This window comes from Sturnus vulgaris, chromosome 2 (genome assembly GCF_052056855.1).
Source record: "Sturnus vulgaris isolate bStuVul1 chromosome 2, bStuVul1.hap1, whole genome shotgun sequence".
In the NCBI taxonomy this organism is placed as follows: domain Eukaryota; kingdom Metazoa; phylum Chordata; class Aves; order Passeriformes; family Sturnidae; genus Sturnus; species Sturnus vulgaris.
Genome location: NC_142244.1, coordinates 1199260 through 1224849, shown reverse-complemented (window position 1 = coordinate 1224849; position 25590 = coordinate 1199260). Strand labels below are relative to the sequence as shown.

The 25590-nt window shown below is 40.1% G+C and overlaps 1 long non-coding RNA gene across 1 annotated transcript in view; it reads right to left on the bottom strand.

Annotated features, from left to right (window-relative positions):
- Positions 1-25590, bottom strand: part of LOC148224593 (uncharacterized) — a 72969-nt gene that overhangs the window by 4098 nt on the left and 43281 nt on the right. Inside the window, exon 5 of the long non-coding RNA XR_015799445.1 lies at positions 9379-9627. This is a non-coding gene — a long non-coding RNA (uncharacterized LOC148224593). The remainder of the gene's footprint in view (positions 1-9378; positions 9628-25590) is intronic.

Here is a 25590-nt window from a genome sequence, read left to right as displayed (position 1 = left end):
GAAAGATTGTCATCAGTGTGTTGGCAAACATCAGAATGTGAATATACTCTGAGAGAATGACACAAAGAGAGAGAGAGATGTGCTGAAATTTTGTTGAGGTACCGGTTCAGGAAAACTGCCTGTCTTTGAGACTAGTGTTATGGGAGCTATGGATAGATGATATCCAAAACGGAAATCAGTTTCTTTTAATTTAGTCTGTGTGTTCTGAGGTAGTCACTGAGCTACTAGTGATGCACTTTTTCAATTAATTTCGAAGGCAAGTAGGATGGATACTTGCCCCTAGTTTCCCAGATGCACTGTAGAGTCCTTATTAAATCAGAGGTGTGGCTTCATAATCTTAAATCTGCTGAAAAGAGCTTATACTCTTTGGAGGAGAGTCACCAACTGTGCTAGAGGGGCTGCATGGGACAGAGTTTCTGCCTAATGTGCAAAGAAGACCCAAAACAGAAAAGGGGGAGGGAGATCTTGTCTTTTGTGTGTTAGAGAATTAATCTTGGTTACCTATAGCTGAAAATGAGAAGTCACAATTTATAGAAGATGTTTAAGTCTATTCAGATTTTTAGAATCTTGGGTAAAACATTAATGTGCAAAACAAAGCATAACTGCATAAAGAATTATTTAGCATGAAGTGGTACATTTCCAGCTACATTTGAGGCATTTGCTTAAGCTGATATAAAGAATGACCCCCTTGATGATACTCAGAGATATTTCTGTTTAATTCAGTGGTGCTGCATTAGCTGATACTCACTAAAAACATGTCTTCAAAGGCAAACTTTCAAAAGCCTTTCAATATCAAGCTTTTTTCTAAAACCCTAAAATTCTTCAACTGCTTGGAAGTAAAACCAGTTTGGGAGTAAAACCAGTACTCAAACTGTGCTGAGGCATATGAATGAACATACTGAGCTCTCCAAAGCTAGCTTCCTGTTTCCTCTACCCCCCAGCCACAGCCTTGTGGACAGAATAGTTTCCTCTAAAATGCCAGAAGACAAATGCAACAAGTAGCTGAGACTTTCCTATGGGAGTGACCCAAATTCATAATCACTGCAGGTATTTTCCTCAGAGAGAGACAAGACAAAGTGGAAGCACTGCATAGATGAACCATGAGAACAGCTGCTCCTCACCATTGCCTCAGAGGCTGTTCCTACACCCCTATTTCTGCCAAAATAGGATTGCAGCCTATAAGACTAACTGGTGTCAGCTGGTACAGTGGCACCACATTATACTGTAGAAAATTTGACTTTGCAGCTTCCATTCTTGCAATGTTATAAACACTGAGAGTCAGGATCAGGATCTTCAGCACCAAAAAGCATATATTTCCACCTTGAAAGTTCAGAATAATCTTCTTTGAGCTGTAGCTAGGCAATAGACTCTTCCTGTCAGTGATTCAGCTGCTGTAGGAAGACTTCACTTTATGTACTAGATACTGCATTTACATTTTGACCCATTTGAAAAATGGCTGAGGGGGAGTGACAAGTCAGTCAGAAATCCTAATATTTTGGCAAAGTTCATTCCAGATTCCTAGAAGAAGAAAACTAATAGTCTAGATTCAAATATAGTAGCTTATTCTTATGTTTTAGTTATGAAAATCATTTAATTAGCAGTTCTTTGCCTCTGCTCCAAACCCCACTTCTCCTGACATTTTCTGGCTGTACTGCACAGTACAAAGATCATGTACACCCTCTAGAGAAAAACAGTGCCCAAGCTTCTGGGCTTTCTACTCAAAGTAGACCCAGTGATAGATTTTAGTTCCACTCGGGAAAGGGGCTTTGAAGTTACATAATAATTCTCTTTCATGCATTTGAGTTCATACTGGGGAAGTCTCTGGACTGCAAACTGGACGCCCTTCAGATGAGGCCAAGCCAACAGATGCCCCCCAGGGCACACCTGGCACAGTCTACCTGTGTGGCACCCTGGACCTAGTCTGATGTTAAAGCTACTAACAGGCAGGCAGTGCAGACCTTGGGCACCCAGCAGCAACTGCCTGACTCCACAGATCCTGCTGCACTGTGCTGCCTTCTCAGGCAGGCATAGCTTCATGTGTCCCTTTATGCTTTGAATATAGAGGGAAATTTGATCAACTGATTCTATGTATTAAACTGTAAATGGAAAGTAATAAAATCCTGGAAAGCCACCTTCAAGTGCTGAGGGTTCAAGCGAGGCTTTGTATCACAGATCTGACTGATCTGTCCCTGACAGAGAGAATGCCACAGCAGGGATCCCTACAGCTTCAGCAGGAAAGAGCTACCCACTGTGTCCATCCCCTTTCCCTTCCTCTGACCCTCTTTTACAGATCTGTCATTGTATGGATATTATGAATTAGAATTTAATATTCCAAAGGCATGTGAGAAGTGGAACACTGAGAGAATTTGAAAAGGTTGCAAAAGTCCTGTAATAAAACCACCACACCACCTGTACTTCATACAAGACTTTAGACCACTGGGAGACTAACAAACACTTACTGCTTCTCTTTTGGGGTGCACAAAACTGTATTCATATTCCAGTCTGCCTCACTACCAACCACAAAATCTTCTTACCCCATAATAAAAGAAAAAGAGAAAAAATTCTTAGAACAACATAACCTTTTTAAAGACCTTCCACAGTCCCCTTCCTCAAAGACATACTAACTGGAAACCATGGGAACACAGATCCCTACTGCAAGTCTATATTATTCAGCAATATTCTTAGGAATCTACTAATTTCTCAGGGGGGCATAAAGGAAACTGGGAAGTCTATTTCCCAGTAGAAAGTGGAGTAAATCTCTCTCACTGGCAGACTTTCACACACACACAATTTTTTGCAGTCTAATTCCAAGCAGACATAGAAGTCAATTGGAACAACAGTGCAATTTAGAATGCAGCCTTCAATCCAGGCTGTTGCATAGCCCATACATAGAATTGGAGGCTCATATGCCTCCAGTTTCAAAGATAAATCATAAGTTGTACAGACACAAATCTTTATTTCATCATATCTTCCTAAGGCAGATAAACTGAATTCTGTATCAATCACCATGTTCTGATTTTCTAATCCTTTCATTGTATTAGCACTGATGTAATGGTGCCAAACACTGCAGTTTACAGTATAGTGAATCTGGGTAATGTGGAGCTGTTATTGCAAAATATTAATCTCATTTATATAAAAAAATTGATTTTAAATTACAAGGAATTCTGCTTATTTTGTATTAGACATGTCAGGGATATTTTTTAATTACAAAGGGGTGAAAAAAGTGTCTTCCTAAGTATTTGTTTTAAAGAGAGATACTGCATGCAACGCAAAAATGCTCTTATGAGTGCCTGAACCTTAAGTACTTGGTACTTTCCAGGCTTTTCCAGGTGTTAGCCAGGGCACTGAATAAAGGACAGAGAGGCAGTCAGTTCTATGTCATCACTTGCAAGACAGAGCAGGGTCACTTTGTTGCTTGTTTTTTGATAGCAAAGGCAAGACTCAGTCAACAGCTGAGCTGAAATCACTCCTTCTCAATTCTCTTTGCCAGTTTTCCATACTCTGAGGCTCATGATTTGATTTTAAACTGTCAAATATCCCCAACTATTGTCTTCCAGAAAGGGGTGTGCTGTCTCTTACCTCCAGTCCCTCAGCATGTTAGGCTGCCAGTGAAGCCTGGAGGGGGCTCAGTGGCTGCTGCAAGCTCCATCTAGGCATGAGCACACAGCTCAGGAGGACGTTCCACTGAAAGACACCGTCCTCCTGGAAAGGCAGATGTTGACTTGTACCATGTGGGACTGGTATAATGTCCCATGGTCATGCTCAATTTAGTACATTTGCATCCCTTTGCTTCTTACCACTGTGAATGTCTTAGCTGATATTTAATGGTTTATGTTAATTGGATCCAAACCTTTTTTACCTAGGTCTATTAGAATTTCTATTCTATTTCCCAGTTATTCAGAGGTGCTGTTCTCCCTCCTTGTTTAGTTCAGTCTGGTTTTGTTTTTCCTTAAAGGCTCCATCTTCTCCCAAGAGCACATACCTGTGAACTTCTTCTTTTCTTGATAAGCTCAGGAGTGCTTATTGTGGTCCTTCACCCTACAGTCTTGCCCGCCAATTGCATCAGCATGCCCAAGCTCTCTGTTTTCCCTCAGCAGAACCTTGTTCAGGAACAACACTTCCGTGTGCAAAGTTGCAGTCTCTGGAGGACACTATTGTGACAGGCATTGCATCATCCCTCTGCCTTCACATACACAGGTATTTTTAAAGGACAAACTAGAAAAGGCCAGTTGTGAGCTCAGACAAAAGTCAGAAACAAAATATCATGTTATCTTGAAAAGGGCTGCAAGAGCACAGCTACATCTTTTCTTACTTGGCCACATAATGGTAGGTTTCCCACTCAGGTAAAAACAAACTGAAAGAGATGGAAAACAATCTATGATTTCTCTATCTTGGCAAACATTCTACACTACCCAAAACACACCATGCTAATGAAATTTATAAGGTGAGGATCTGACTAAGAGGGAGGGCTTCTAAGAGGCTAATGAGGACTTCAATAAAATAACTGCCTCTCTGCACACCCCCAGCCAAAGTTACTCAAAAATATTGGATTTGAACAACCATACGTCTATCCTTCCTTGTGTGTGCACATACGTGTACATATATTTTTATTTTTAGTCAGAGAGATAGCCCATGCAGGCTGAAAAGCTGGAAAAGGAGCATCTCTGACTGCCAGCAGAATCAAATGCACAGTTTTAGCTGAGGTCAGGACAGACCTTTTGATAAAGCACTGGGCAATACACAGCAGTTCCCACTGGAATAGGAATGAATTCTGTGGAAAACAGCTGTGGACCTTTTTGAGAGACAGCATTTTCCCATTCAGGAATCCACTTACAGCAATAACTCCCATGCTGTCAGGGGACCCTGCAAAACAAAAAGCATAGGGAAGCCCTGCTGAGTCAGAGCTTCTAGCCCAGTACTCTGCATTAGCAGAGAGAGAGCCAGTTACTCAACTGTTTGTCCTCCAAATACTCCTGCCGGTTCCACAACTCCTGGGCTGAAGCCTTTATGGTGTACATCCCTGATTATTCCATTACCTGCATTTTATGGACCTAAATAAATGTCCATTAATTTGGAAATTTCTTCTGACCCCACTGATGCAATCTGCCTTCACAGCCTCCTGTTTCTAAACATTCAGATAGATATTAACTCACTGTGATGTAAAAAGTAGTTGTGTCTGTTTCAAACCAATTTCTGCTAGTTTTAATGCATATTTCTTCTTCTAGTCTTGCACTAGAAAAAGTCTGCTCTAGGTTAGCAAATCAAGAGACTTAGACCTCAGACTAGACACCGAAGATGTGGTTCTGGATATGTGCTACCTTACCTGCCAACCAACGATGTAATGAACTACCACCATATTCCCGCTAGCCTCCACTCCATCCTGAGAAATCACAGCCTTATTAGTTTTTCTTCATAAGGAAATTTCTTCACCTCCTAGTTGGTTGCCTTTTCCACTATCTTTTCTATATCCACTATCTCCTTTTTAAATTGTGAAGTTCTGAATCCCACAAAGTACTCAAAAAGTGCATCAAAGTTTTAGATAAGAGCAAAATAGTGTTTTCTGGTTTGCTCTCAGTACATTGATAGTGATACTTCACACTGTGCTGACTTTTTGGCTGGTGTGATATCCAAGCAATGATTTTAGAGGACTGTCAAGGACAACCCCAAGATCTCTTACCTGAGTTGTAACTACCCTCTAAATGCTTAGTATAGCACAAGTAAATTTATTTAGAGGCAATTTCTCTCTAATTCTACACATTTTTCATCTGCTGGGTTTTGTGGACAACACTTTCTGAAGTTACTCACTATCAACACAGTACCTGACTAACCAGAAAGCATTCTTAATATCATCTGCAAGTTTGGAGATGTCACTGCTCATACTCTTGTCAGTCAGCTGAGGTCTGACTATCCGAATTTGCCATTCCTATCCTTTTTGGAGATGCACTGGTGGTTGTATTACTCCCATACATGTGGGATCTTTCCCAGATTCTGGTTTAAATATTCTTCAGTGCTTTTAATTAACAGAGAGAGCAGCCCAGCAACCCCTTGTTGAAAAGCATCCTCCACAGTGTCACAGATTGAAGATTACATTGGTTTAGCTTCTCCCTTCACTGAGCAATCAGGTAATTCCCCTTATGACAGGTAACAACAAAGTGAGACCTGCCCTACCTGAGGTACATTAGTCTAACTCACTTTCCAGGGACCAATTCCACTTTTCTCCCCATCTTTCTTAGCCAAACTGCCATGAAAATTGTCTTACTTGTAGTTCTCTGTTCACTACCTTTCTGTGTATGCAACCCTTAATTCCATGGGTTGTTTTTGCTTGGGCAAGAATTCCCAGTAAACATCAGCACCTGCTAAGACAAATATATAAAGGATTACTACTGTAATCTAGAACTTCTTTTTCATCCAGCAATACTTTGCAATAAATCTACCAAGTAGGATCCTGTAAGACAAATTATGAGAAAATGTAGTGCCTGTATTTAGCTGGAGAGAAGGCGTGTGGATAACCATAGCCCTTGAATTTTGACTTCAGTGGTGTAAACCTTCAGAACAGCTTTTAAGGAAAAAGATAATTAAAGACATAGAGGTCAAATGAAAATGGCATAAAATACAGCATGGGCTTAACAAAAGTAGATTGTACCAGATTAACCTCATACATTTCTTTGACAAGATAACCTACACTCTAGACAAAGGACATGATTGATCCCATCTGTCTTAACTTTAGCGAAGCCTATGATAACAAACTGAGAACTAATAGTAAAATAGGAAGAGATGGGGATTAGCAGAGAAATTGTGAGGATGAGAAGCTGTCTGAAGTCAGATATAGAGTGTGCTTTTTGAAAGGGAAGGCTTATGGCTGAAAGGAAACTAGGAAATTAGGTTCCTCAAGAATCAGCTCTGACCTCACTTTATATAACTTCATAAAAGTCACTAACAATCAGGGAAGAAACATTCGGAAACATTAACAAAAAATAACTCACAAATGGAATTTTTTTCAGTGAAGATAAGAACTGGGCTACAGTACACAAAAAAATGGATACCATTGAAGACTAGGTTAATAAAATGGAAAGAAATCTAAATGCATACTGAAAGACAGCAATCTTTGGGACTAATAGCAAGAAATTCTCCTGTAGGCTTGTGCTGGTTTTGCACATATGACATTCGGTGAGGAGGGAAGAAACAACCTACGGAAGTGATTTTTCTGAGAGGAGCTGCAGAGAGCTTCCCCTATGTCTGACAAAAACTGATCAGTGATTGGTTTTGAGAACTGACAACCCGTTACATCACTGAGAAAGCTGGACACGCCTCTGTGAACATGCATTTTAAAATGAACAAACCCCGGGAAACTCTCTATTCCCTTCTGACCTACGGGTAAGGGGCAGGCCTGGCCCCTCCTGGTGGGGCTGGGCTGAGCCGGGCCCTGCCTCTGCTGCAGCGATGGCGGGGCCGGGTTCCTTCCCTCAGCACGGCCAGACCCGCCCATGGCGCAGCTGGAATGTGGGCTGCAATGCTGCTGCTGCTGAGTTTCCCCAGAAATCACTGGGCAGGGCGAGGGGGAGCCATGGACCCACTGCTGTGTTCTAGTCTGGCTGCTGAGATCCTAGCTTCCCCCAGCGTGGCTGCCAAAGAATTCTCCATCGTAAACAGCTCTGGCTGCAATATGACAGGGATCACATGGCCCTCTGCAGGCCTCAGGCCTTTCTAACTCTTTCACTGCACAGATGAGACTTGCAGACTCTCCATCCTCTCTTGATTGAAAGAAAAGGACAGTAAGACACGCAGAGAAACAACATGGAGACTTCGAGGTCAGACAAGAAGGAAGAGTCAGGTCCCAGGGGAGGGGATGAGAAGAAGCCCTAACTTGGACTGAAATTCTCTTGTAATCTATGGAGAAGATATGATTTATATATATATATATATATATATATATATATATATATATATATATATATATATATATATATATATATATATATATATATATATATATATATGAGACTATTTTCTCCCTGTAGCTCATGGAATGCATTTGGGAGGATGAAGCGTTCTAACCACAGTCATGAGCAGAGGCACCAGTGCTGAAGTAAGCAGATGTTGAAGTAGATGTGATCCCATGAGAAGTTTGAACAGAGAGAGAGGAGTGATGAAGACCCTTTGCCCCCAGGGAAGAAGAAGATGACTTCTGTTCCAAGAGAGGAAGATGATCTCAGAGTTAGATTAAGAGAACCTTTGCTTCTGAACTGCTCAGTCCTTAAAAAGCGTGCCGCATAAGTTGACATGGCCCTCGAAAACAGTTGTAGGGAAAGCTGTAAGTCGAGGGGAGAGATTTTTGCACAGTGATCAGATTTCCATTCTTTCAAGTGGCTGATTCACTGCGACATTGAAGCCATGAGACAACTGTTTCTTGTGGAGAAGTCTCAATAGACTGATGAGAGAGACTCCTCCCTAAGTGAACTGGAGAAAGACTGTTTTAGAGATGATAAACTGACTGATTTTTTTCTGTACGTTGTCAATGTGAGAGAAAAGAGGGTGTAGGGGGCAGGAGAAGTGTCTGAAGGTTTTATTCTGATTCTTTTTTTTTCCTTTTAGTTTCTGTTAATAAAGTTCTTCTTTATACCCTTTAAAGTTTGAGCCTACTTTGCTTTTTCTCCTAATCCTATCTCACAGCAGGAAATGAGTAAATAATTCTAGTGGGTGCATTGGCGATTTGGCCACTAAACCCACCACATAATTTGGTGCATTCGCCCAGGAAATCTCAAACTGGTGAATCAAAACCACTACACGAAATTGGTGTTTCTGCCCAGTTTTGAACTGAAACCGCCACAAGGCTGAATGCTCCACCCTTGGAAATTGTTAAGAAGAATTTCTTTCTGCTTGTTGATTTGTAGGAAGGCTGTGGGCTCCTCACTAATATCAGAAAAAGCAGACATGAAAAAGCAAATCCAAGCACACATAAACCTTCTGTAGAGGTGGGGAAGGATACTTGTTATTAGAAGAAATAAAATTTTTAATGGGAGAGGTACAAGGAAGAATTATAGGGATAATCAAAGGACTGAAGAACTTATTTTTGGTGAAAAGTCAAGAAGAAAGTTGAGACAGAGAGAAAGAAAGGAACATGATTGTTATGCACTAAATTATTTAGGCTAAACTCAGAGTTCACCCAAGAAAAAATGAGTACAAGCTTTAAATTGGATTTCTTGAGCTTGAAATATACGGACTCAAGAATTCGATTAGTTTTTTGAAGGGAACAAGAGGGACAAAAAACCTGGGTTTAATATACAGTTTTACAGTAAAGGAGATGTAATGCAGTGCTTGCACTAGCCAGGGATAGCACTCACTTAACTCTGAAGTCTCCTTCCCAGTCCTGTATGTTACCTTTAACAGAAGCAGTAATCCACCTTTGCCACTTAATCAGAGCAGTTAGAGGATGAATTCCTGCAGAGGAGAGGCTTCTTCTCTGTAAGTTTGTGGACCTTTTAGCCAAAAAAATTTAACCTGCCAATCATGGCTTTCTCTTTGCAGTGGTCGCCCCTTGCACAAGTAGTGCAAAGGAGGTGCAGAATTGGCCTTGCAGATGTCTGTGACCTGTTGCTGTCACTCATCTTGGCACAGAAACTCTTGAACCTGCAAGGAAGGAAAGAATCTCTGAGTGAAGCAGTGGGGGTGGACATGTACTTGACTCTGGTAAGAGGTTTCCTCCTGTTTTACATTCACAGCATCTCTATGCAGCTGACAAAAGCAGGCTTGAAGTGCCAGCTAGGAACGTGTCCCATGGTAGACTTAATCCAGTGTAATTCGCAGGAAGTGAGAAGCTGTGGCAGCACAGACTCCAGTGGGACTGCTGCAATCCTGCCAGGAACTGGGGTATGTGTGCTCCAGTTTAATCAACACCAGCAAAATGTGCTTCCCATGCTGCCATTTTTTATGTAGACATATCCTCCAAAGCTAATAATCTTTACTATCCAGAGGATTCCATATCTAGAAATATATCGCAGTTTAATTTGTATTTGATACTGTATGAAAACAAGTGGAGAGGTGAGACCTAGCCTCTGTGGGGTTCTGTATCCTAATATAGACACATTTCATTACTTTTGTCCGGTTTATTAGGGTCTTTCTCAGCCCACTGATGGTCTGCATTATTCAGGTACATAAAACCAGTAGGAGCAATATATTAGCCAAATACTGTTTATAACACACTGAGATTGCCCAGTTGAGGCAGTGCTCAAGTCCTTCCCCATCAAAGCATCACTGTAATTGTAGATGCAGAAAGAGTGAGGTTTTTTCCCACCTCTTTTTAATCATCTCTCAAGTCTTTAATGACCCAACCAGTTATATAAGCATAGAAAAGTGTTTCGGCAAATGTCCTTCAGGAAGAATTAACAGATTTGGAAAGTATTGTTCCACAGATGTCATCACCATTATTGGTGCAGGCAGCACTAAATCAGCTGTGATTTAAAATTTGACAAAAAAACACGTAAAATAGAAGGACCATAAATGAAAATGGTTACGCTTCCAGTATCAGCTTGGAATATAAGAACTAATAGAGCACCATTTCTTTTGCAGCATTAAACAATTTTGTGGGGGATGATTGTGGTTTGACTAAGATCAGACTCATACAGGATGGCAACATTCAATGACTTTCTGACCTCACACCATGAAGTTCCTCATATATTATCAAAAAAATCTACTCTTCCCTAACTCATGCATTTTACTTCAAAATAACTTTAGCAGATGTTTTCTGTAGGGAAAAGTTGGAACACAGGAAAGTAAGCTGTAGGTAACAGGCATCTGCTATCTGTTTTTTAAACAATGTGTGAGAGCTCAGGTTTCCCCCAGGTAGCCCCATTCCCATCAAGAAGATCGAGCCCCTATCCACAGAGCATTGCAGCTGCTTTGCACCACATTAGCAACACAAAGCATCACACAGAGTTTATCACCCAAGAAACAAATGTAGCCTGCAGTTTTCATAGGCAAAAAATGAAGATCACAGTCAGAAATACTTCCTTTGGGTTATGGCACACAAGTCTCACAAGAACAGCTTAAATTTATCAAAGTGGAACTGGAATCCTGGAATTACTTTCACCTCAAAACCAAGCCCTGAGCACTAGCCTAGAGTCACTCTGGATCAGTACAGTGTAATTTTGGTTTCTCTCTCGTGCAAGAAGACAGCCTGGCCACCACTTGGAGGCAAATTATCCACCAGGGCCTTCTTTGTTAATTAATGTAAATTTAGAGACCAACTTGAATGCATGGCTCTTTGCAAATTACTTTTTTTTTTTCCCAGATGCGAGCCTGAGTCTTTCTTTTTTTTCTATACCATGGCAAATGGGGAACAGATTTTTGTTTCTTTATGCTAATATCCAAAAACCCAAGGTTATAGACTCAGTTGTCAATGGCAACAGCTATATCATTGTTTAGCCTTTAATTAATAGCATGGAGTGAGTACAATTAGCATGGAGTGAGTAAACTTATGTTTCCACAAATAGAAATTCTGGTTCCTTTGTGCAGAAATATTATACATCACATAACCCTAATCCAACTGTCCAGAATAGTGCTTACCTGTGAAGGCTGTAGCAGATGACCCCAAACTTTAGAGTTCAAGACCCTTCCTACGGCTAGACAACAAAGAATTCCACACACTGAAACTATTTTCAGTTGGATTCCATCAAAGTAGTAGATTTCCAAATGGTAAATTGTTAGGCTTTTTGTCTGTTCCCTATTATATTCCCAGCCTGGCTAGGTAGTCCCACAGGGCTATTTTTATAACAATGAAAGTTTGAGTTATGTCCTTGTTGTGAACTGCCTCTGGAGTAGCTTTTCTTCCCATTCATGAAAGAAAAACCCCTCCACTCTGCTACTTGCACTAGATAACTCAAGTCGACCAACTGGAATATCCTGCTGAATGCTGTGTGGCTCCTTTTGTTCACTGTATTATATTTTTCCTGTAGGTCTTGAGAAGCCTAAATTCCCGTGCAAAAAAAAGTTATCTGAGCTGATTCAATAGCAAATAACATCCTCACTTTTTGCACTTGGAGCCAGATGACTACTTGAACTTAAATATTAAGCTTAACTGCGTCTACATTTGTCCACCCTTTGCACAGCCTTCCTTTCCTACTTCCCTGAAAGCAGAAGCAAGGAGATTTAGGATCACAGGAATGAATGCTCTAGCAAAAAAAAGATAAACACCTGTACTGGTGTATAAATTAAACTTCACTAAAGCTTCTGTACCCCACTTCCACAGTTATATTTTGCTCTTGCAGCATATTTATGGATAAATGGTGCAAAAAAAATTATTATCCTTGGATATAAGGTACCAGCCAGTTAAAGAAAGGATGAAGATGTTTTCTTGGGGGAAACAAAACCACTTCACACCATGTCTCTGCTTTCCTTCAGAGGAATAAAATGTTCAGGCTGTGACTATACTGTGAGGGGTGAGACCTTCTGAAGGACATCTGATTGTAGCCAAATATTTCTCTGGTCAGCCCTGTGACAAATGGAAAGGATTTCCCAAAATTTCAGTTTCCGTCTGCACAAGCAACTATAGTATGTGACTCTAAGACTTGAAACTCCATCTTAAAAGCAAGAAAGATTTTGAATTGTGACACTGTCTCGAAGGCTACTGCATTGCTCTAATAGAAACCTTCCTATTTCCAGCCTATATTTATTCATGGCCCTCTTACATCTGTTTCTTCTTGTGCCAGCATTGTCCTCTACTTTAAATCTCTCTTTTCCTTTGTAGAGTTTACCTCCATAATGCATTTATAGAAAGCAATCATATCCCATTCTCAGCCTTCTCTCTCTTCATCGAAATGACACTAACCAGTTATAGAGCATTTTTATGTCTGAAGTTCTGCACAGACATTATGAGTTTCTCCTCACCAAGAAGATGAGCAGATAAACAATATGAGAGTTTTCATTTTTTCATTTTTTACTCTTAGTGCATGTTTGTGATGAGATCATTCAGGCAGAAAGCTGAAGCTGTCACACTACAGAGGAGCATCACATCACAGCTAGAAGGAGTCAGAACTCAAAAGTACCAAACATTATTCCAGAAAACAGCCTGGATAGAGGTCTATTTCATCTTGGTTTTGCTTTATATAAGCTTTCTCCTCCTCCTAAACATCAGTGTTTCATAATAGTCCATAATTTGGCCTATTGAAGAAGTTTTATTACATTTTATTACAAACAATGTTATCAAATTTGCTAGTGACACATAAAAGAAAACAAACTTAAAATATATAAATTTTTGTACAACATTTCAAAGTTTATGGCTACACTGTGGTTCACCAGTCCAAAGGTCACAGCTGCAAATGCTTTGTTCTAAAACTTTGGAACCATTCATATTTAGAAATTTGTTAATGGAATAATAATGGCCTCATAGCTCCAAAAGCAGTGAAATATTTCTGGAGATATTGAAAGAATATATATCAAAATGTAATGAAGAAATGTGATAGCTAAGATTGCTTCCAAAAAAATCTTGCAAGCAGCACAAAGCCTACATGAAAATCTAGCAGGATTACTGGCTAGTTTTCAGATACATAGAGGGTACATGTAAATCTTTAGTGCTCAAAAAGCTGAAAAAAGAAAGCAAGGAATCAGATCTTATGCACACAAAAGACAAAAGCTGAGCTTTCATTTTCCAAAGTTATCCAAGTCATGTAAACACAACCCGGCAAGTTTTCATTCAGTAAGAGTCCAAGCAAAAATCAAAGTGTTAGACATCAATTCCTCAGAAAAAGGCAACTTCAGATAACTGGGTATCCTAATATCTGATTTAAAAAAAAAAAATTAACTCAATGGATAAGTGTCTCTCATGTAACAAAGTCCTATTTCACATTCCGGATTATTTTCCACAGGCAAGTTTTACTGCCTCCTTGTCACACCTGCAAAGCTGCACAAAAAGTTGGCTGTGTCATCAAGAATGCTGATCATCATTATCCATTTATACAGTGATGACACCTAATGGGAGAGGAGAGAGAAATGTTCGAATTTGGAAAAGATGCAAAATTTCTAATATACATTATAGCCCAATTTCAAAAGCAAAAAGACCTGGTAGATACCTGCCTTGCTTGAGATTTGCATCTCTTCCTGAGCTCTGCCAAGGCACAAACCTCCAGCAGTTACAGGTGAGTCCAAAGTGACTGCTTAATGCCAAAATAATGTCATTACTTTTGGATCAATTTGGGCTTCAAGAGCAAGCACATGACCAAAAAGAGGGTTTCCATCCCTGCCTTATCCCCTTATGTGCCACCTCAGCTCTCCAACTCAGATTCTGAAGCCAGAACCTAAGCATCCTCAGGACTCCCCTGCACCCAGGCACAGCAAAAAGTAACGCAGATACCAAGCCAAGGACATTGCTGTTTCCACTGAGACAGTGTTACAAAACTGCAATTAGCTAAATATATGTTGCAGCAGCAGAGTCTTGTGCAAACTAAACCAAGAAAATCCCCCAAACAGGACAAAAACCAAAGCCTATTGTCAACAAAAGGACCTAGACCCTCTAGGCTGGTAGCAGAAAAAATCTTCATTGATCAATCACTGAGCCAACAAAAAACAATGTAATATGTAGACAGTTAAATGATAAGGACATTATCAAACACCAAATAGTAGAAAAGGCGTTTATAATTCAAATCAACTTGTATTAAAGGTGGGACAATCCTGGCTCATAATTACAGTATTTGCATTTTGAGCAGGTGGGCTCTAAGACCTGTTTACTGAAGTCAATTGAACCAAAGATCTCAGAGACCTAAATGAGAAGGCATAAAAAACCTTCTAAGTCAAATGGATAAAATCAAATCTGGTATATGCATTCTAAGTGTGGAGAAAGGAAAAACTTCATAGAGCATGTTGGATGGGAAAATCTGCATTAAAAATTATAGCAAAGATGCCTATAAAAAGAGATGAAGACTGACAAGCAATTAAAATCACTGCTTAACTTTATCCTAAGACAATAACACTCAATACACTGCTATAAAAATGAAAGAATGTACTTAGTCTTGCAACTTTGTCCCCAGTCCAAGACCATTCAATATTATTATTAATGATGGGGATGATGGGATACTGCATATTCTTATGAAATTTACAATGACTAAAGCTGTGAGAACAAAGGAGAACAGGACTGAAATTCAAATTGCACTGGCAAATTGGAAAAATAGCTTGCAAAAATGAGATTCAATACAAGTGGGAGGACAAACATGGGGCACAACTCTAAGGCAGGAGTAATCCATTTGCACAAATACAAGATAGGGAACAACTGGTTAAGCAGCAATTCAGCATAAAAGGGTGTGAGGATTATAAGGGATTACAAAAGAAGTGCAGTTCAGCAATGTGGGGCTAATACAAATGACATAAAGGCACAAAACCACAATATAAAAGCAAGAAGATAGCCTGTGAAATAGATGAACTATTAATTACTCATTCAGCATTGTGTAAAGTCTTTGCTTTAGTAAAGTATCTACTTTGAATACTTTAGACCAGAATCTAAGGAGAAACAACAATTCAAATGAGGGAAACTAAAAATATTTGATACACTCAGAAAGAGTGAATGAACAACAAAAAGAAAATGAAGTGGAAGGATGACGTGATGACAGTTATTGGAGGGTTATGTAAAGGATAAATCAGGAACTGTCAACGCAAGTGGAAAATATTCAAAGGAAAAGTAAATGCACAATATACCTTTTCTTACCTTGATACATAGATAGTAAAGAAAAGAGCAAGGTCATGATACACTGAAGATGGAATCAATAAACATAATCTTCACAGACCCATAAGCTAAACAAGCACTTTAGCATAGTTTCACTTACTTCAGCATAGTTTCACTAAAGGTGACAGTACACAATACTCAGATATGTGGAATAAAGGCAGAAAAGTAGGATGCCTATAAAACAGGGGCTAAAATAAAGTGGAACAAAAAGTCAAACTACTTACGCAATTGATGTGTCCAAATGATATCTATCCAAAAATCTCTAGGAAAACTAAAAATGGGAATATACTGTGATAGCAATAGCAAAAATACCACCTGCACATCAAAAATACCAGTCATAAATTTCAGTGACAAATCCAAATCAATTTGCAAAGAAGCAATAATCAAAGCTACAAAAATAAGAGGACATAGTAAAATAAAACTCAAAATAGTTTAATGTGAAATAGGTTGGCCTAATCTAACTTTCTGTGGTGTATTTGGACTTGAGAAGAACATCTGTTATATATAAATCTGTATGGGAAATGACCTAGACAATATGACTTCATGGGAGCAGCTACTTAGCAAGGCACTGAAAGGAAGTAAATATGAGTGTTCTCAAAGACTGATTTCATAGCCAGTCTTATTCAGCAATATTTATTTTAGTGGACTCAGCAAAAAGAATTTGAAGGCAGTTAAGTAATATGCTGATAAGACAAAGCTTGTGGGTGTCACCGTACAATAAAACATGGTAATTAAAAGGAGTTTGGAGAAAAGAGTTTTGCAGAGGAGGGCAGCAGTAGTAAGGGATGGATGGGAAATTCAGGTAGAAGATGGGAGGGCATCAATTTAACGAGAAGAAAGGCATGAGTGAGCTATTTTATCACAAGTGACACTGAGCAAACGTAATTGCACAAGACACTGCACAGGGAACTACTGAAATGTCCTGTGGAGCCCTGTGGGCACTCTGGTGATCCACATTCCCCCAGATGATGAATTTAAGCTATTTAAACTGGAGCAGGTGCACAGAACAGTTTCTGAAATTACTGGGGAAAGAGAAACCTTTGCTAAAAAGAGAAACTGTTTAACAAATGAAGGCTGAGAGGGAATATAATTGTTCTCTATAAACATATCAAAGAGGTAAATGCCAGGGAAGGAGAAGAGCTATTTAAGCTAAAGGCCAGTATTGGCACAAGAACAAAAAGGTAGAAGCTGGACATAAATAAGGTTAGGCTGGGAGCATGATTTCTAACCATCAGAGGAAGGGAATTCTAGGGAAGCATTAAGGAGCATGAAATTCAGGTATTTTACAGTGGAGCTTTATTGGTTTGGGGAGGCAACATGGTAAGGTGACTGCCTGGGACTGCAGGAGGATTTAATTCAATGAAACAAAGAAATCCTTTAAATCCTGCACCTCATAAAAATAGAGAGGCCTTTCCTGAGCAGGCTGAATGCTCAAGTATAAATCAGCTGTGCTCATCACAGAAACTCTCTCCTGTTATGCACAGTGTGGGCACAAGCAACTGTCCTCATGGGTCCTTCAGGACAACGTGCAATACGACCCTGCCATTCCTATTCCATGGCTACTACAAAAAAAACCCTTCAAAATTCTCTCTTGCATTATGTGGCCTTTATATTAGCAAGTACTTCCAGAGGAAGTCACAGCATACACAAACATACTTTACAGCAATTAGGACTGATCAAGTCTAAAAATCAAACCCATTAGGAAGTGATTCTACAATTTTTTATTACTCTTAAGATGTGGGTTTTCTCCATTTTCATTTCTCAAACTGATGTCTTAAGTTTTAGCTTTTATATTTTCAGATTCTGTACTGCATTGATATGTGACTCTGAACTTCCTATAAAGTGTTAGCAAGTTCTCCTCACAGATTAGTTAGACAAGGCAATCCTTTTCCAGCCTGAGAACTAAGGGCACCGTTGCAGCTTCAGGCCCAAAAAGTGTAAACAACAGCGACTTGAGGAAAGCAACCTGGGAGGATGGGATTTCATAACCTAGAGCTGTAATTGGACAATTAACCCCAATATGTAAATGGACCAAAACTTAGAAAAGTGTGAACGTTTATGACCAGTCATCTATCTTGGGTGGAGCCATGGCTGGGCTCTTGCATTGCCCAAGGTGTATCCTTTGAAGGCCTTTTAATTTATACCTACTTTATTCCTTTAACACTGTTTAGCCTCTGTTCTAGATAACCTCTCAAGGTATCAAAGCTAATTCATGGAAGACTTTCCTTAAAATGAAATAAAATATCATTAAAGTTTCTGGCTAAATATCTATTAAATGCTGTAAGAATTTTAAATTATTTTTTAAATTCTTTATCAATTATTTTTATTTAAATAATAGTTTTGATAAACTTTGATTAAATATTCCATTAAATTTGCAGTAAAGTGTTTGAGAAACCCTTCTAATTAAGGAATAAATTTTCTAAGGCTAATAGTTTATTAGGTGTCAGTTGATTTTTTTGACAAAAAAATATGTTTTTGTGAGAATTTAGAAATACCTGACACACATTTTCTACCCAGCACTTTTCCAAGGAGAATAGCTTTGAGTCCTGTACTACATTACAAATGGGAACATAGGGAAAGGAAAATAATTTGATCAAAGAGAAAACAATGCATTAATAAAGTACCAGACCTTAAACATCCAGATTCCAAATCCCATCTCCTTTTACCAAATAATTCATTCCTGAAAGTACTCATGCAAATATATGAAAAACAGTAAAATATTTTTTCTATCTAAGAGGAAAAGTGCTATATACAATCTACTTTGAAAAACTATATAGCTCTTGAAAGGTCCTGTTGCTGTGAACATGCTTCATTTTCCAAAGACTGACAGGCTTGGTGATGATGATGATAAACGCTGAGAAATTAAATTTCACTTTGAGACAGAACTTAAGTAAACCCCCAAATTTGCAATGAAAATCATGACTGCACAGCAGTCTCTACAGGGGCTCAGGAATTACAAAAATCCTAGTCAAGTCTTGCATTAAGAGGTAAAATTTACTGCAGGTCAGAAGGGTGATGCAAGGTCAATGAATCACTTAATATCTTAAAATACAGCCTAAGTTGGACTCAAGTGGGAAGGGCTCTTTGCCTGTCTGCCATGGGGAGGAGACTCTTCCTGTAAAAGTTTGCACAATGCACCCCATGTGCTGCTGCAGGGGCCTGACAGACTGGGGTGAGCTCCACATCACATCCAGCCGAGTCTTGCTTGGTTTCAGAAAGGAGGCAGCAGACAGAAAGCAGCTTTCTGCTGAAATTAGCTCAGGTGTGTTTGAGATCTCCTTCTGGACTACTACAATATACCAAAGTATCAGGAAGCCTCCTCTGAATTTGTGGCTTATAATTAACCTTAAATCCACAGCAGATGAAAGCCCTAATATTTTTTTACTGTAGTTTCTTTATTGCCACTCATATGGAAAAAAATCCAAAACAATCTTGACAGGCCAGTGGTAGGACTCTGGATTTAAGGGAGCTTTAATGTTACAACATTTGTCAACATCACGTTGTTTCCTTTAAATGCTATTATAAAAAAAGAGAAAAGCAAAATAAGTTATCAAACTATCATTCTCCAGTGTGTTAACAGCAAGCACACAAGGCAAAGAAACCTGAAACCTTTTATTTACAGGACTGAGGCAGGAATCCAGAGCATGTCTCTAATAGGGGGGATAAGGTGCAATCGATTACTCTGCCCCTACCAGTCAGAAGGGAGGTGCAATGAAGGCACTGGAGCTCCATTAGCACCATGACAGGCCCAGCTCTAAATGCCATGGAAGGGATATCAAGGCTCTGGTTTTCTGCGTCCAGGTCAAGTTTTCCAACCATGAGGGTAGCATTAAAAGCAAGCAAGGTGGATGTTATATTAACGAACTGCCTTACAACCCTTAGAGAGGGTTTTTTCCATTGGCAAACTTCCCTGAGATCCTGATTTCCCATGTAATCTTGATTACAAATCAAGTAGTTTCTCCAATGCCTCCAAAAAATCCTCTCCAACAGTAATAAATAATGCATGTTTGATGTACCCAGAATGCAGACCGAGACAGCAAGTTTCATAGGACTGATTTCCGAGTGCAAATGGAACTCTGTGGGTTTGGATATTTTACTCCACGAATTTGTTCTGTGCACCATTTGATCTCTAAAAACTATAAACTGAGACCTGGAGAAAATGCAAAACTTGTTAAATTCTAGTAAGAAAGGCCAACATTGATCAGCTTCCTTGGGTATTCTTGATCATGGAAAGTCTTGAGAAATTCCTGTTATGAGAAACATTTTGGTGCCAAAGAGCTTGGGTTCTCTTCTGGATGTGCATCCAGGGATAGGCATAAGAGAGAAAGTTAAGCAAAGCGTTTCAATCTCAGTCAGACTTTTCTTGCTTTGGTGAGTTTCAATCATAGAATTAACATTTGTAGTAGTAGCTTTTGTGGACTTTAATAGTATAAGGGTTTCAGCCACTAGAAGTAAGTCATATATACACAAAAACTTTCAAATCAAGGACTCAATAGACAAAAAAAAATCCAACTTAGTTCAAAATGTTAATATCTCTCCATAATTAACTTTGTTGTTCTTTTGTAAAACCACTATGTAGCCCCATAAATGTAGCACAGAAAGATGTGTATATAAATTGCAGCATAACAGACTTTAAGAAATTAAGTCATTTAACGAACAGAAACTCCAGACAAATATTTTACATTAGGCATTTAGGACTTGTTGTGCTATCTAAAACAGATAATAAATATGTTCACATGAAAGGCATCCCATATGATTTCTTGACTCAACTCAGTGGTTTCTATTATTTCAGTGCTCTAAAGCAAAATCGTATTTATCACAACTAATTATCCAGATAATTCCTTGAAATGGTTCTCTCACTGTAACTCAGGGTCTTCTGTAACTAACAAGAAGCAAGAAGCAAGCTCAAAAAACAGACAATAACTTGCAATCCATAGTATCAAAGCTGCTTATCTCCAGGTCTTTGATAAGGAAACATTATATTTAATAACTGGGTGCCTCAAGTACGGGTCCACTGTGCAAGCATTTTAAAGCTGTCATTTCCAGTAGGCCGTATTTGTTTGAATACTTCTTTATCACTGCCTTTACTGGCAGTTGCTTTTTTCTATTTGATGCTGCATTCTCTGCTTGTCCTGACCCACAAATTTTCCATATAGATCAGACAGATTTATAGACATTGCATACTGCGTAGGGCACAAAATGCTACCACAAACAACATTTTAGGCTGATTAATGGGTTTGTGCACCACATTAAAAACGTCTTGTTTTTCTCCTGCTTCTTTTACCTTAGTCCCTTTAGGTAAGTTAATCTTGCCCATCATATCATATTTGTCTCGAGGTTCCTATTTCCTTCATTTATCCTCTTTTCCCTGCTTCACTGCTCGCTTGCCTTTCTCTCAGAATGCACTGGGAGGTCTGTGCTGCAGGTGGTTTAGTCTGCTTCCCCTGTGCTGCTGCAGGGAATGCAGATACAACCTGCTCAAAACCTGGGGAGAAGCCTCCTCTCATGTCAAGGCTCTGTGCAGCCGTGTGAAGCAGCACACATTAACCAGCAGGAAATTTACAGGGCTTCTCAGCTGCACCGTGACACAGGGCAGATGAGAAAGGGTGGGATGGACATCATAGTAGAGACTTCTGAAGCAAACAGGGGTGCACAAGAAACCCTCAAGGCACTGCTAGAGTAGGGCCAACTACAGCACAGCCAAAAGAAGCTACAGACTGCTCACATGGCACATTAAATCCTGGCACAGACAAGTCCCAGGTCTCACAGCATCCCATAACAAAGTCATAGAAAATTCACCTGGTACTATCTACAGGCACTGATGCTGTCACTTTTCACCCAGTACTCCAAAACAGCAGTTTTCCCTCATCTTTTATTCCTTCCCTAAAGTACATGTGCTCACTTCAGTTTTTAGTCAGGCTGTAACACAAGGGTAAATCCTTCCCAGGCACAGGAGATATTCTAGATTTGTAAAAGCACAGATAGGAAGGTTTTACCTTTCCTAATGAAATGTAACATACCAAATGTTTTTATCAGCCTAGAACTTTCTAATTGCAACCTGAGGCCCACCTGTTTATTTAAAAGTCTCCTGGGATACTGCTGGATCAAATATCATTGATCACACACACACACATACACACATCCATGGCCTCATTATATTACCCTTTGCTTGTAAGAGATCAAGACCAACCAGAGTGTAGATTAACTGTGTCAATGTTGTTCCAATATCCTCTGTGCTGTGCCACCCTCTTACACTTAAAATCAACGGCACAAAAGGCTGCCATTAGGGGCAGAGCTGGTATGCCCCAGGGGCTCTGCTGTGAAAATCCAACACTAGTCAATGAAATCCTGTTAGTTCACTGCTTCATTTTACAGCAAGAGTGCTGCTGATGCCAAAAAAAAGTAGCCATGTTGCTTTTTGCTACACAGTAAAGTGCAATGGCAGGGGTGAGAGCTGATAACTTGATGGAAATAGGAAAACAGTGTACGGAACACAAAAGTTACTGACAAATTCCTAAGAGCAGAGGCGTATAGAGAGGATATTTTTGCCCATGTTACAGTAAAGAATGGGTACTTTGATTGCCTTCTGCTTTTTATAGGTTGCCTTAAATTTCCCAAAGTGCTAGGGAAGAGAGATGTTTGCAGGGCAAGTGAGTCTAATGCTCAAATCAGAGAGATCACAGTGACTTGTTGGGAGTAATATGTTTCACCAGTCTTCTGGTGAATATTTCCAAGTACAGAGTGTCATCGTGTCAATGAGCACTTTGCTGTTAGGCTGTGCTCCTGCTCAGTGCAAGAGTCTTTGTGGGCCCACAAGAGTTGCTCTTCCTACAAGAACTCCCTGTAGGAAAGGGGAGTGAAACCTCTGGTGAGACATATCTCAGGGAAAGAAAAGTATTTTGTTCTACATAATCCTAGTAAATATGTCAGATAGGACAGGAAAAAATAGGAGTACCACCATCAAATTAACAGGAGATCTTGATCCACACCATGCCAGGCTGGTGCTAGCTCCAAAAGAGGCCAGAAACTACCTGTGTCAAGGACAGCCAGGTCTCTATTTTCTCCTGCTTGCCGTCAAGGACATTGCAAGAGCCATGACCACTATCAGCACTGAATTGCTATCCCCTTGTCTTTTGCTCTGGTCACAAAGCAGAAAGAAGCAGATTGCTAACAAGACAGCCCATGTCAAGCAGAGATCTTAAGGAGTCAAGAACCAAGTGCCAGTGTGCTGGAAAGGTGCCATCACCTCTCCCCTTCCAGGTAAAATACAGCTGAGATATCTGTAAAGCTGGAGCTTGTCTCCTCTCTTGGGGAATAAATTGTCCAAGAAGAGACAGAGGGTTGGCCCTAGTCTGTCTACATTTAGAAAATGGATCATTTGACATGCAGAAGTGAAAATTAGGAGAAAAAACTCAAAGCCCCAGCTGAAGGCCCAACCTTCATCCCCACCACCATGAGGCAGTTGAGCACCAGGGCTAAGGAAGCCTGCAGCAGAGATGGCTGGACTGGTGCCTCGGCTCCCCTGCTGGCCATTGGAGAGTCCCAAAGAGCTGAGCCAAGAGGTGCAGCTCTGGAAGAGTACAGACAATGCATGGAGCCAGCAGCAGGCACTGCAGGGGAGGCTGGAGCTGTACCTCTTGGCTCAGCTCTTTGGGATTCTCCAATGGCCAGGTTGTGCCTGTCCCAGGATAGCACCAGCCCCCACCCTACATTAGTACCTCAGCAATCCCTTTGACCATAGCAGAAAAACCTCCACCTGCCTCACAGCACAGGGGTTTCACTCCTGAGCCCCTGCACTGCCACAGCCTGCACTGGGTAAAGCTGTGCTGAATGTGTTGTTTTCCTTTCATCCAACTCTACCATGCATAGAGTTCAGACACTTTTTCTCCCTCAGCTGAGTGACATTACAGAATGTCACTCCAACTCCACCAACAGCTCCTCTTCACCAGCTTTCTTTTAGCCCAGTAGCATTAACAAGCAGTTCTCAGCCAGCTGCACTATGGACTTTTCTAAGTCTTGCTTAATGCAGTAAGCATTGCAAGAACACCAGACCTCCACAGGTATCGACCAATACCAAAATATCTACAAGCCAACCCCACTGCAAATGTCAAAAGATGTTTCCTCTTTCTCCAGCTATTAAGTGGTGTTACCTTCTGATTTAGAGCATTGTAGCAACTGGAATACACTCATAATTCTGCTTAATCCTCTCCAGTAAGGTTGCAAATTGGAACTCAAGTCGGACTATGAACAGTCCTTGCTTGTTGTCTTTGAATAATTCAATGACAAACAATTTTGCACAGAAGACAATTCAAGGACAAACTAAAGGACATTAATATTTCACATTTAAATCAAGGCTTTCAAAAATGTTCTGTCTACTCTACTGTACCTGTGTTTTCCTCACACCTGGATACCTGTGCAAAAACATGGACTAAAACAATATTTAATGGGACAGTACCTTGCTAAATTTTATATCCAGATCAAAAAAATTTAATTCTTGACCTACAGTGGGTTAATATAACTATGTGCTCCAAGGAACTCTGTATCTACAGACGAGAAAATTAATCTCCAGTAGTTTTATAATATAAGTGATTTCTGCTCCTGTATTATTAAAACGCATTTTCTTCTAAGATTGACTACATATTAGTCTCTAACAGAGCTACCCAGCCAATCTAAAATCTTGTTGGACTTTATGATTCTCCCAAAGCAAATCAGTGAAGTCACCTCTTTGTCACTTCATTAATAACAAATACAGCCATTAGAAGTGACCATATGTTCTGCAGTAGCCCGTGTTATTAATTCCCAGCAGGGGATGCTTTTTTCTCCCTAAGAAACCAACCACTAACTGCAAAGACCTTTTAGCTAAAGCAATATCTTCTTCACTGTATAGAAACAGCTAAAGTTTCTCTAAGGTTTCTACAAAAGGAACAAAAGGAAATAGCAGAAAAACACCCATGTACTAAGACCATCATTTTATTATATTTCAGCTGTCTACTGAGGTGATTAGAAGGGCCTCCACCAGTATCCTTGCCTACTTGTGCCACCTCATTCCTTCAGTACAGCGTAAGGATGGACGGCCAGTGGCACCTTTGCCATGTTTGGCAGAGCTTTTCATGCTGGCAGGTGGTTATTCACACAATGCCATCAGCAGTGGTGCTGCACTAGAGCCCGCGTGCAGCAACACTTCCAAACAGCCCCAGGCCTCCGGCAGGTGCAGCACACACTTCCCTCCCGGGAGGCAGGAGCTGTGGGGAGCATACTACCTGAGCCCTCCAAAATCTTCAGTGGCTCTCTGTTCATCTCAGGAGCCAGCTCAGGTTGTAGACACAGCGCTGCAAAGCTCTCAGACATTTGCACGTGAGCTCTCCTTTGTACCAGGGACTGTAATCAGACTTGAGAGCCTGGAAGTTTCCCGTGGGGGTCAAAAGAGCTCGAGTTTGAGTTTTCTCTCGTATCACTTCCAGCTGTTGAGCAGGTTCTTCAGGTCACAAAGAATATTAAGAAGCCTACCAGACCTTTTTGCCTGGGAGGATGAGCCTCTCAGAGCTGCAGGGTCAACGGCCACTTTGCACACTGCTGCCACATAACCTTTTTTCCATAGTCTGCATGCAGTCTAAAAAACCAAATATAAATACAGGGAGCATCCACATGCATAAGGAATAAGATCCTTCTCATTTTAATTTGTCTTTATGAAAAGAAGTTTGCTTCATAACAATGAATTAATTTGCTAATACATTTTCCCTTAGGGCATATGTGTTTCCTTGATTGAATTGGTTACCAAAATTTATTATAGCTTAAGACCCACCCCCCCCAAAATGCAAGCCCTGATTTATTCTTAAATGCTCTGATTTTTATGCCTCTGTAAAGCGGACATACTGTGGATTTAA